Source organism: Dasypus novemcinctus, unplaced genomic scaffold (assembly GCF_030445035.2).
Source record: "Dasypus novemcinctus isolate mDasNov1 unplaced genomic scaffold, mDasNov1.1.hap2 scaffold_69, whole genome shotgun sequence".
Classification (NCBI taxonomy): domain Eukaryota; kingdom Metazoa; phylum Chordata; class Mammalia; order Cingulata; family Dasypodidae; genus Dasypus; species Dasypus novemcinctus.
The window spans coordinates 1,223,369-1,236,624 of record NW_026688628.1 but is presented as its reverse complement, the minus strand read 5'-3'; positions in this window follow the sequence as shown (position 1 = coordinate 1,236,624).

Here is a 13,256-nt window from a genome sequence, read left to right as displayed (position 1 = left end):
TTTGTACATCTTTGGTTAAATTTATTTCTAGGTATTTGATTTTTTAATTTACTATTGCAAATGGTATTTTTTCTTGATTTCCTCCTCAGGTTTTTCATTAGTGTTGTACAGACATGCTACTGATTTTTGTGCATTGATCTCATAACCTGTGACATTACTGAACTCATTTATAAATTCTAGAAGCTTTGTTGTAGATTTCTCAGGGTTTTCTATGTATAGGGTCATATCATCTGCAAATAGTGGAATTTTGACTTCTTCTTTTCAAATTTGAATGCCTTTTATGTCTGGTTCTTGCCTCAATGCTCAGGCAAGTACTTCTAACACAATATTAAATAGCAGGGGTAATAATGGACATCGTTGTCTTGTTCTTGATCTTAGAGGGAAAGATTTTCAGATTTCAAAATTGTAAATGATGTTAACTGGGGGTTTTCCATATATATCTTTTATCATCTTCAGAAAGTTTCCATCTACTCCAATCTTTTGCAGAGTTTTTATTAAGAAATAGTGCTGTATTTTGTCAAATGCTTTTTCTGCATCTGTATATATGATCACGTGATTTCTTTCCTTCAATCTATTTATGTGGTGTTTACATTAGTGTATTTTCTTATGTTGAAATCCTTGCATACGAGGAATGAATTCCTCCTGGTCATGGTGTATAATTCGTTTAATGTGCTGCTGAATATGATTAGTAAGTATTTTGTTGAGGATTTCCACATCTATGTTCATTAGAGAGATTGGTCTGTAATTTTCCTTTCCCGTGGCGTCTTTGTTCAGCTTTGATATTAGGGCAATATTGGCATCATAGTATAAGTTAAGCAATGTTCTTCTGTTTCAATTTTTTGGAAGAGTTTCAGCAAGATTGGCATTAGTTCTTTATGGAAAGTTTGGTAGAATTCACCTCTGAAGCCATCTGGCCCAGAACTCTTATTAGTTGGGAGGCTTTTAATGACTGATTTTATATCTTTACTTGTGGTTGATTTATTGAGATTGTCAGTTTCCTTTCATTAATATAGGTTGCTTATGTGTTTCCAGGAATTTGTCCATTTTCTCTGAATTTTCATTTTTGTTGGAATATAGTTTTTCAAAGTATCTTCTTATGTTAGTCTTTTTTTCTGTGGGGTCAGTGGTGATATCCCCTTTCTCATTTCTTATTTTCTGTATTTGCATCTTTTTTTTTTTCTTGTTAGTCTAGCTAAGGGTTTGTCAATTTTATAGATCTTGTCAAAGAACTGGCTCTTGGTTTTGTTTATTTTTTCAAGTGCTTTCTTATTTTTTCATTTAGTTCTGCTCTGATCTTTGTTATTTCTTTCCTTTTCCTTTGAGTTTAGTTTGTCCTCGTTTTTTTTTTTTACTAAATCCTCCAACTGTGAAGTTAGTTTTTCAATTTTAGCTCTTCTTTTATCACGTGTGAATTTATGGCTATAAATTGCCCTCTCAGTACCACTTTTGCTGCATCCCATAAGTTTTGATATGTGCATTATCATTTTCATTTGTTTCAAGGTAGTTATTGATTTCTTTTGAGAGTTCCTCCTTGACCCACTGTTTTTCTAAGAGTGTGTTATTTAACTTTCATATCTTGTTGCCAAATCCAGGTCTCTGACCTTTGCAGATTTCCAGCTTCATTCCACTGTAGTCAGAGAAATTATTTTGTATGATTTCAAACTTTCTGAATTCACTGAGACTTTCTCAGCAACCTATCCTGTTGTCTATCTTGGAGAATGATCCTTGTGCACTTGAGAAGAATGTTTATCCTGCTTTATTTGGATGTAATGTTCTGTATATGTCTATTAGGTCCAGTTCCTCTAATATATTGTTCAAAGTCTTTTCTTCTTTATTGATTTTCTTTTGAGATGTTCTGTCCAAAGGTGATAGTGGTGTATTAAAGTCCCCCACTATAACTGTACAGGCATCAATTCCTTCCCTTAGATTCTCCAGTGTTTGTCTTACATATTTGTAGGCACCCTTGTTAGGAGTGTAATGTTTTTGTTTGTTTTTGTTTTTGTTGTTAAAGATGTATTTATTTATTTCTCTCCCCTCCCCCCACACTAGTTGTCTGTTCTCTGTCTTTTTGCTGCTTCTTCTTTGTCTGCTTCTGTTGTCAGTGGCATTGGAATCTGTGTTTCTTTTTGTTGCATCATCTTGCTGTGTCAGCTCTCTGTGTGTGCAGTGCCATTCCTGAGTAGGCTGCACTTTCTTTCACACTGAGCAGCTCTCCTTACAGGGTGCACTCCTTATGCTTGGGGCTCCCCTACACGGGGACACCCCTGCATGGCACAACAATCTGTGTGCGCATCAGCACTGTGCATGGGCCAGCTCCACATGGGTCAAGGAGGCCCCAAGCAGGTCCAGGGTTTGAACCGTGGACCTCCCATGTGGTAGACAGATGCCCTAATCACTGAGTCAAGTCTGCTTCCCAGGAGCATAAATGTTTATACCTGTTCTTTCCTTTTTGAATGATTATCCCTTTCACTAATATGTAGTGTCCATATTTGTCTCTCACAATTATTTTGCATTTAAAGTCTATTTTGTCTGATATTAACATAGTTACTCCTGCCCATTTTTGGTTATTATTTGCCTGTAAGATGTTTTCCAGCTATTCATTTTCAACCTCATTGAATCCCTAGGTCTAAGATGTTTTTCATGTAGACAACATATAGATGGATCATACTTTCTTATCCAATCTTCCAGTCTGAGTCCCTTGACAGGTGAGTTTAATCCATTGACATTCTGTGTTATCACTTTCAAGGAATTATTTATATTAGCCATATTTTCTTTGGATTTGTGTTTGTTATATTTTGATTGGTTTTTTACTTTTTTTGGTCTTTTTATTGTTCTTACACTCTCCTCCAACTCTGTCTCTCCTGTTTTTTATCTTTCCCCCTATAGAACTTCCTTTAGTATTTCTTGAAGGGCAGTATTCTTGTTGGTATAATCTATTAATTTCTGTTTGTCTGTGAATATTTGAACTCTCTATCATATTGAATGTCAGTTTAGGTGGACAGAGTATTCTTTTTTGGAAATTATTTCTTTTAGTACTTTGACTATATCATACCACTGCCTTCTTGCCTCCTTGGTTTGAGATGAGAAATCAGCACTTAGTTTTATGAAGCCTCCATTGTATGTGATGTTTCTCTTTTCTCTTGCTGCTTTTAGTATTTTCTCTTTGTCTTGAGCATTGGATAATTTCACAAGTATATGTCTTTGGGTAGGCCTGTGGGGATTTATGCTATTTAGGGTGCATTGTGCTTCCTGGATGTGGACATTCATCTCCCTCAATAGGTTTGGGAGGTTTTCACCCATTATTTCCTCCAACACCCCTTCTGTTCCCTTTCCCTTCTCTTCTTATTGTGGGATGCCTATAAAGCATATGTTTTCACATTTCGCTTTGTCATTCAGGTCCCAAAGTCCCTGTTGAATTTTTTCTCTCTTTTTATCTAACAATTCTACTGTCCGTTTGATTTAGGATGTACTATCTTCCATAGTGGAAGACAGTACATCACTAGTTCTTTCCTCTCCCTCTTCAAATCTGCTGTTATTTGCTGAGAGTGTATTTTTGATTTCTTGGATTGTGCTGTTACTCCCCATCATATCCATTGTCTTTTTTTTTTGCATGATTGCAATTTCTTCTGTATGCTCTCTAAGTGTTTTCTTCATAGTCTTATCTCTTCCTTCACCTCATTAAATTGGCCCCTATTAAATGTTTTGAGAGCTTTAATTACTTGTTTGATGTTCTGCTCTTCTTCCTACTTTTTAGTTTGTTCATTGGATTGGGTCATGTTTTCCTGATTATTGGTTTGGTTTGTAGTTTTTTGTTGCTGTCTGGTCATCATTTTATCTTGGTGGGTTGATTAGCTTCTTTGTCTAGTGTCAGGGTTTAATTAGTTGCTGCTTTTCATGTGTGTTAAGTCTTCTCTTTGCCATTTTGTTCTTCTTATTCTATTTCTGTCCTGTTGGCTAAGTTCACTTGAAGGAAAATATTAGGGTAAGTGAAAGCAAAAAGAGTAAGAAAAGAAAAAAGTATAATAGTATTGTTAGTAAATATTAGCAGAAGAACCATGTGAGATCTAGAAGAATGGGTATTAGACTCATGTAAGCTGTGTAGAGTTATAACAGTAAGAAAAATGGAGTATCTATAATGAGACAGTAACCTGAATATGGTGAGGAATATAGTATTAATTAAAAGACCAGTGTGGTCAGGAAAGTTGGAAGAGAAAGGAAAGGACAATAATATAGAGAGTGAATAAAAGACAGAAAACAGTACAAAGGTATTAGAAATAAAAATTGGGGGCTAAATTAAGAGCAGTGGAATGTAAGAGAAACACTAAATGATGGAGGATAGAAAGATGTAGAGGAAAGGGGTAAGTATTGGTAGCCAAAATCAGTACACACAGAAAAGAGGAAATAGAGGATGAGGAAACACAGCAAATGTGAATCACTCCCTGCCACACCTAATATAAAAAATATAAAAAAGAAGAGAAAGGGAAAAAAGGGGGAAAAGTGGGGGTGGAAATTCAAGCAAGAAAAGGGGGATGAAGAAGAAGACGAGGAGGAGGAGGAGAAGGAGGAGGGGGAGGAGGAAAGGGCTGTGAGGTTATAAAGAGGAAGGAAAATCAAAAAAATAAGCCAATAAAAAAGACCAACATTTCAAGCAAGGAATCCTCATTGCATTTAAATAAAATGCTTAGGAGTCTGACCTTCCCCCTTTCTCCTTTTTTCCCTTCTCTCTCTCCCAGGGCAGCAGGAAAGCTGTGTGAGGTGTCCAGTAGGAGAATCAAGTGGGTCCTTGGTGAACCAAATCACCAGAGAAAACAATGTCTCTTAATTTCCAAAGAGAGCGTGCCCACACATAACCAGGAACACCAAATATGCTAATGGAAGTTTTCAAAACACATCTTTTTTTTTTAAATTTTTTTATTGACTTTTTAATAATATTACATTAAAAATATATATGTGAGGTCCCATTCAACCCCACCCCCTCACCCTACCTCTCCCACCCCCAGCAACACTCGTTCCCATCATCATGACACATCCACTGGATTTGGTAATTACATCTTTGGGCACCTCTGCTCCTCATAGTCAATGGTCCACATCATGGCCCATACTCTCCTCCATTCCATCCATTTGGCCCTGTGAGGATTTACAATGTCCGGTGATTGCCTCTGAAGCACCATCCAGGGCAGCTCCCTGTCCCAAAGACGCCTCCACCTCTCATCTCTTCCTGCCTTTCCCCATACCCATCAGCCACCATGTCCACTTTTCCCAATCCAATGCCACCTCTTCTATGTGGAAATTGGATTGGTTGTGTCCATTGCACCTCTATGTCAAGAGGAGGCTCAGATTCCACATGGATGCTGGATGCAATCCTCCCACTTTCCGTTGTAATCACTCTAGGCTCCATGGTGTGGTGGTTGTCCTTCTTCAACTCTATCTTAGCTGAGTGTGGTAAGTCCAATAAATCAGATTGTAGGTGCTTGAGTCTGTTGAGGCTCAGGAACTGGCTATCACATTGTCAGTCCAGAGATTCAAATCCCCTGAATATATCTTAAACCCCAACATTAACTGCACCTCCAGCACATTAGCATGAAAGTCTTATGAAGGAAGATCCCATCTGAGTCCAGATTCATCACACATAAACACCATTTCCAAAGAGGGGCCATCTGCCCTGGTAGTTAACCTCATCGGCCATGACCATAACTTCCATGGGTCTCTTTAGCCCTCAAAGGAACTAGTATCTGGGGGTTGTATCTGCTTTATCTGTCTCTCTGACTCTGCTCAGTTGTGCATGAGGGCAATCCTTCTGCCAGCCTCCAGACACTTTTTTAGAAACTCATAGCCATATAAACTCATTTCTCCTTTCCATTTCCCCCTTACTTTAGGTCAAACAGCATTTTAAAGTCATGTTATTTTATGTAGACAGGGATATTCTGCTGATCCGCATTGAACCTTCCATATAAGGTCATTTTCCAGTTGCATCATCAGTTGGTAGTTGATAGTGGTCCCTCGGTGCCAGGGAGGCTCATCCCTGGGTGTCATGTCCCACGCTGGGGGGAAGGCATTGCATTTACATGCTGAGTTTGGCTTCGAGACTGGCCACATTTGAGTAACATGAAGGCAGACAGGAGGAAATTCCCAGGCACAATGTTGCTCTAGGCCTTGTTCTTATTTTAGGCTTATCAGCTCACAAGCATAGTCATTAGTATCAGGGGCTCACTGTTGAACCCTCACTCTCTCCCGGTCCCCTCAAAACATATCTTACAGTCCATCTCCCTTAGTTGTACTACAGGAGGGCTAGTTGAATTTTTTTAAAAAGATTTATTTATTTATTTCTCTCCCCTTCCCCCCCCACCCCCCAGTTTTCTGTGTCTATTTGCTGTGTCTTCTTTGTTTGCTTCTGTTGTTGTCAGGGGCACGGGAATCTGTGTTTCTTTTTGTTGCATCATCTTGTTGTGTCAGCTCTCCGTGTGTGCGGCATCAATCCTGGGCAGACTGCACTTTCTTTCATGCTGGGTGGCTCTCCTTACAGGGCACACTCCTTGCACATGCGGCTCCCCTATGTGGGGGACCTCCTGCTTAGTAGGGTACTCTTTGCGTGCATCAGCACTGCGCATGGGCCAGCTCCACACAGGTCAATGAGGCCCGGGGGTTTGAACCACAGACCTCCTATGTGGTAGGCAGACACTATAACAACTGGGCCAAGTCTGCTGCCTAGTTGATTTTCTGACTCCACCTTCTCCCAGACCAAGTTTCCGATCCCAGCACTTTTAGGTAAATTGGGCTTTCTCGGCAGATTTGCCTTTCCTTTCTTCCCCAGTTTTCCCCAAGCCAGCTGGAAAGCTCCTCAGCTCAAAAAAAAAAAGAGGGGGGGTGTCAGGACCTGAAAATTGAACCCCCATCTCATTTGGCCCCTCTGCACCTCCCACCAAAACCCTCCAACTCACAGAGTCACTCCAAAACTGAACGGCTAGTGTATTCCCTTACGGCAGGGAGCACTGGATTTGGCAGAGCACTGGATTTGGGAGTGGGAAGTCTGGGATATTGTCCGCTTGGGGCCTGTGGGTCTGTGGAAAGTGGGCTGCGGTGGCTTAGGGGTCATGGACCTGGGGACCATTCTTCTGGGGAACACAGGGCTTGGGAATGTTGCCACACTACTAACAGTTCAGGGAATGCCCTAGGGGGAAGAGTCCCACCTCTCCACAACTTCTGACCTCAGTGTTAGAAACCCACAATTCTACCCTTAGCAAGCACGACTTCTGTTCCAGTCTCTCCAAATCAATGTCCAAACACTTCCTGCCTTGCAAGTCCCCGAAACAGCCCACTGCAGCAAGATTCCAACTGTACTCAGCCGGCCTTTTGCAGGAACAATTATGAAGTGCATTCACTCAGGTGCCATCTTGCCCCACCCATCAGCTATCATCTTTTAATATCTCCATTTGTTCATCCCAGCTTGTCCTTAAAGGGAAAGTACGTCTGCCTCATTATCTAAAAAAGATGAAGAAATGCACTTGCTAGCTGTTCTTTAATCCTCCCCTGGTTAGCCATGTATATCACTTTGGCTGCTTATATCCTCCCGACAGTGAACTCAGACACGTGGTCTTGCTGGATTTGGGCAGGATCAGGTCTTGAACCTAATGCCAGGTTGCCTAAGTTTGTTTTTGCCTTACTTTTTTCCTCTGGGTGGGTAACAAAAAGAAGCATTTCTACCAACTACAAGGCACAAGGTAGAAAGTACAGTTAAGAGAATGCAGCACATATGCAGAGTATGTTGGAAAACCCAGTAACCCCCAAGCTCACTGACTCCAGGAACTCAGACTGGGTGAAAGCAGCTTCAACTGAGTCTCTACAGACCCTTCACACACCTTCCATCCTGTGCAAGACACCTGGTCATTCTGGGAGCGGTGTGAAGATAAGTCAGCCTGGTTGTTGTCCACAGACACCCTCCTAAGGCCAGCAAGGCAATCCTTAGTATTGTCTTAAAGTTCTTAAGAACTCCAGGAGTGCCATGCTAAAAGAACTTGTCTCACAGCTGCTGGAAAATCTGGTGTGCCTGTGCTCCAGGTCACTTTACAGGATGGGGAGGACAGAAAACCTCCCAGTATGGGCTCAGGGCTCCTGCTCACACACCACCACTGGCCAGAACAAGCCCACCACACCTAAGCTTCCTCCCACTGTGGCCTTCAAGCTTGTCCACTTCTGGCATGGTCACAGGGTGCCCTGGTCCACTGTGCCTGTCCACTTCTGGCATGGTCACAGGGTGCCCTGGTCCACTGTGGCCTTCACTTCTGTGGAAAGCATCTCCTCCAGTATGGCTCCTATACTCCTAGGTTAACAAGAAGCCCAAACCATGGCCAGTGATAAAGTTTTCAGTGTTTGGTACTGTGAAAACTGGATAGCTCTTTGGGTTAAAAATAAACTTGTATTTTCCCACTTCATTGCAGACAAAAGAAAATTCTGGATGGATTTTAAAAGGTAAGTGAAAAAACAGCTCTAAGGGCCTTTTAATCATCAAAGCAATGGGGAGAAATCAAAAAAAAAAATCAAACACTTTGACTATATGCCTTAGTCAACAAAAGGGGTACTGATGCAAAGTACCAGAAATCTGTTGGCATTGACAAAGGGGGTTTATTTTGGGTAGAAGCTTACAGTCACAAGGCCATAAAGTGTAAGTTATTTCCCTCACCAAAGTCTGTTGCCACATGTTGGAGCAAGATGGCTGCTGGTCTCTGTGAGGATTCAGCCTTCTTCTTCAGACTCCATGGTCCCAGCTTCTTCTGGTCTCAGCTGTAGGCTGGCATAAGGCTTGTCTCTCTGTCTGGGGCTTGTTTCTTTATGGGCTTGGCGGCTCTGGTGTTGCCACAAGGTCAACAGTAGACCATCAGGTTCTCTCTCTTTCCAGGCCTCTGCCATGTCTATAGAGCCATCTCTGTTCCTCTGTGTTCTTCTCCTGTGTGTTTACTTCCCTGGGATCCAGCATCAAAACTCCAACTACTTCCTTTGCCATGTCTTTTTCTTAGTGAGTCCCTGCCCACCAAGGGGGTGAAGACTCAATGTCCTACTGACATGGGCCATTTCAACCCCTGATCATAATTTAACAAAGTAAAAGTGAAACTTCTGAAGTTAATACAATCTATTATGCCCATAGGAAGAGACCAGTTTACAAACATAATCCAATATCTATGTTTGGAATTCATAAACAGTATCAAATGGCTATACTATATAAAAATTAAAGATATTTGAATTAAATCAAATAAAATCCAACATTTTAAGAAATGTAATACACCGTGGAGAGATCACATTATCTTTAACATACATAACGTAGGATGTTGATTGGCCGAGAGTCACCTCTTGCTGGCAGTGTTATGTCCTCTTGAAGGAAACTTTGTAGGTTAACCCCCACATCAGAAGGCCCTTCGGGAACCCAAGGAAGCCCAAGCACCCCACCCACTCTTCTGGGATGATACAAGGTCAATTCTCCAGAGGAGGAACTTGGTCTCCTGTCAGGGAAAGTTCTGGAATCCAGACCCTCCCCTCTGAGGTTCAGAGTTACTGCCCAGCCCACTTGAGGCCATCTGGAAAGAAAAGAAGATAACATGGTCCCCACCACTCACATCACCTCCATATGCCTAGTAAATTAAGGACTTAGAAGGAAGCTGGGCTCCTGGTCATTCTGTGGCTTAAGTCCTTCCTGGCCAGCCCACCAGTGGAACACATGTGTGGCTGGAGAAGAGCCACAGGGTCAAACACATAGACCAGGTCTACAGACACGTGGTGGAGAGGTGGGAGGCACCTTCCTCTCTCACACCTGAAAGCCTGGTGCCAAAGGGGACAGGGCAGCAGGGCAGCCAGCAGGGGGCAGCGCTAACAGCAGGGGAACAAGGAAACAGAAGATCCTCATGGAAAAGGCTGGGCTTGTGCTTCCTCTGACCCTTCTGAGCTGAGTTAACCCCTAGGGTTCTTATTCTGAGAGAAAGATCCTAAAGGGGAAGGATGGACTCAAGAACAGAACATGCAATTACCCTACACTGAATGTAAGAGCTAATGGCACTTTATTTTGTTCCCTAAACTGGAGAAATCAGCATAATAGAGTATGATATGCAACATTATTGAAAAATGCCCATTTCTTTTCCTAATGAGTTCTAAAACTCTCTTTAAAGTAAAAATGATGAGTAAGCAGCAATGCCTGTCCCCCAAGCCCTGGATTAGTTACGAGGAGCCTATCATAGCTCAGAATAACTTCCCTTAGCAATGCTGGTGGATGCTATCACAATCTTAGACAGCTCTTCTTTGTGGGGATTTCGCATATTCAGAACTTTTGCAGAACAAAATGAAATTTTCTATCACAGAATAATAAAGAAAAAAATATTCATCACCAGCCAGCCTCAGTTAGTAACATGACTATCCATTTCCAAAAACTAATCAAACAAAAATCTGCTTTTCCTTGATTTGTTTCACCAATTTTTCTTCTTTCCTCTTTTTTTCTTTCACTACTTTATGGATTGAAGCAGAATGTCATTAATAAAACTGACCCAGATTTACATGCTACCACAAAACGGAGCTTCTGGGTTTATTGGTATTTCATTATTACCATTTCTCAAGGGATTTCTTGTTTCACACAGGATGTTGCTTTTAAAACACAAAGCAAAAAGAACCCCACTTACTTTTCTCTCTTGATGTCCATTTGGCCCTTTGTGTTTTGAGTATTATTGAAATTCAGTGTTTCCTGATACTGGTTTGGCCCTTGCTGTCTACCATCAGTTTTCCCTCAGAAAATAGCTGAGGTGTGAACAAAGTGCAGGGTGACACAAAAGGAGGGTTGCTGAGGTTGGTGGTGCTGGGGGTAGGAAACAGACGTGACAGTGGAGGAGACCTTGCTACTGCAGGTAGAGCTGCTGGCTGAGAAAGGGCACTTGGTAGGAGAAGCAAGGGCTTTCCAACAGTGGGAAGTGGAGCCAGAGACACAACCTCAGAGCGTTGTTCAGGATCAGCTGAGTGGTAGATGGCACCAATAGCCAATTCTCCTCCTCTCCTGGTCACCCACAGGAGTAACCGTCCCTGCTCCTCTGCTAGGTGCTTGCATGTGACCAAGAAACCATGTGTGACTCTTCAGGCAGAAGCATGTAAGCACCCATGGCCAGGAGCTCCAGAGACTTCACACTGAAAGGACAACAGCCTGACTGGTGACCTGCCCTCCACCTGGGTTCCTGAGACTGGATTGAGCAGAGCCTCCCTGCCACATACACACACACACACATACACACACACACACACACCTTGGCATGGGAAGTCTATCTTTACTTTTAGCCGCTGTCTCAGTTTGCCAGGGCTAGTCTGACAATGCCCCAGAACTGCTTATTTAAGCCCCCAGGTTGATGGTTCTATCATGTGCCTCTCTGACAGTGGTCAGATCAGGAAGGAAAGGCTTGGCCCAGTGGACCCAGTCCTTAGCAAAAGGGCACTGACCATCACTAGCCAAAGCCAATTAGTCTATGGGGTGCAGCAGTGCTCCAAAATGTATTCACCAAATACAATGAATGTGCCACACTAATGAAAGAGGTTGTTGATGTGGGAGGAGTGGAGTGAGGCGGTTGGGGGTATATGGGAACCTCTTATATTTTTTGAATGTAACATTTTTTGTGATCTATGTATCTTCAAAAAATACAACTAAAAAATTGATAGGGGTGGGGGTGGGGAGTGGGGTATATGGGAACCTCTTATGTTTTTTAATGTAACATTTTGTGTGATCTATTAACTTTGAAAAAAGATAATTAAAAAATAAAAAAATAAAAACAAAACAGTAATTAGAGCTCCACCGATCCAGCGCTTACTGTGAGCCACTGTATGCGCACTAAGCACATTCATTCTCTTAAGTGGTCCATGAGGTCAGTTCTGTTTGATCTGTCCTAGAATGGCAAAGTGAGACAGAGAGGCTGTGACTTGTGAAGGCTCCACAGCTAGTCACCACAGAGCTGATACTTCCACTTGGGGCTCCTCAGCCTGGGCTGCTAACCAACACACTGACTACTGTTAACTGCGCTCCAAGGAAATTGATTTAGGAAGAATTTGATCACCTTTAGTACAGAGTTTGATCAGCTGTAGTACAGAATTCTCCCTCTTTATGACCAATGATCCCAAGGTCAGAGAAACTGCTCCTGGAGCCCTGTAGCTGATCAGATACCAGTGCCCATAATCCTAATACCATGGTGTGAACATTGGTTCAAATAGACTTTGAAATGCCTTTTGCTGTTCTTGTTGCTTTTAAGGCTCTTTTCTTTAGATTTTAATTAATATTTATTTCAGTTGCATCATTTCCTTTTGGCATGCACAAAGCCCCAGGACTTGAATTTGCCTGTAACCTCAGCTAACCAAAACTGCCCTGAAATGCTTTAAACACATAAAATCCCATTTGAATGCATGCGTTCTAAAGACAGTTACCAGACATTGTATGTCCTCCCATGGCCCACTGGGTGGACTGTGGGAGAGTGTGAGCTATAATGGGGACCATTGACCATGAGGTGCAGCGGTGGTCAGAGATGTATTCACCAAATGCAATGAATGTCTCATGATGATGGAGGAGGTTGTTGCTATGGGGGGAGGAGAGGGGTGAGGGGAGTGGGGGGGTATATGGGGACCTCATATTTTTTGAATGTAATATTAAAAAAATAAAGACAAAATAAATAAATAAATAAATAAATAAAGATATTTCCCATTTTCCAGGAGGCAATAAGGCATTCAAGCAGCAGTCAGCGACTTTCTTTCTGGAGGGCCAGGGGGGAACTCTTCTGGCCCTGTGGGCTCTGCCGTTATCACTCAACCCCAACATCCTGCACAGGAACGTTAGAGAAATGAATGGGTGTGGGTGTGTTCTAATAAAACTTTATCAAAACAGGCAGGTGGCCAGATTTGGCCTGCAGGCCTTAGTTTGCTGACCCTGTCATATAGAAAATTGTGCTTATGGCTCATTCCTGATGTCCCAGCAAGAGATAGAGCCCTGGTCACTTCTTACCTTGGGTCCCCTCTCCGGCCCTTGTTCAGTTAGCCCTGGAAGGCGGGTCCATTTATCAGACTGCCAAATTCTGGAAGGAGACACTGAGTCTTCAGGCTCACTCTGCCCTTCTCCCTCTTGGGCCTGGCCCGCAGGGGGCAGGGGCTCTGCTCTGCATTTCTACCACATTTAAGCTTCAGAATCCACAAGCCCCACTGTGCCGTATTCAGCGGTACCTTCCATCAGTGACACCCCATTGAGGAGCAGTCTACAGTCC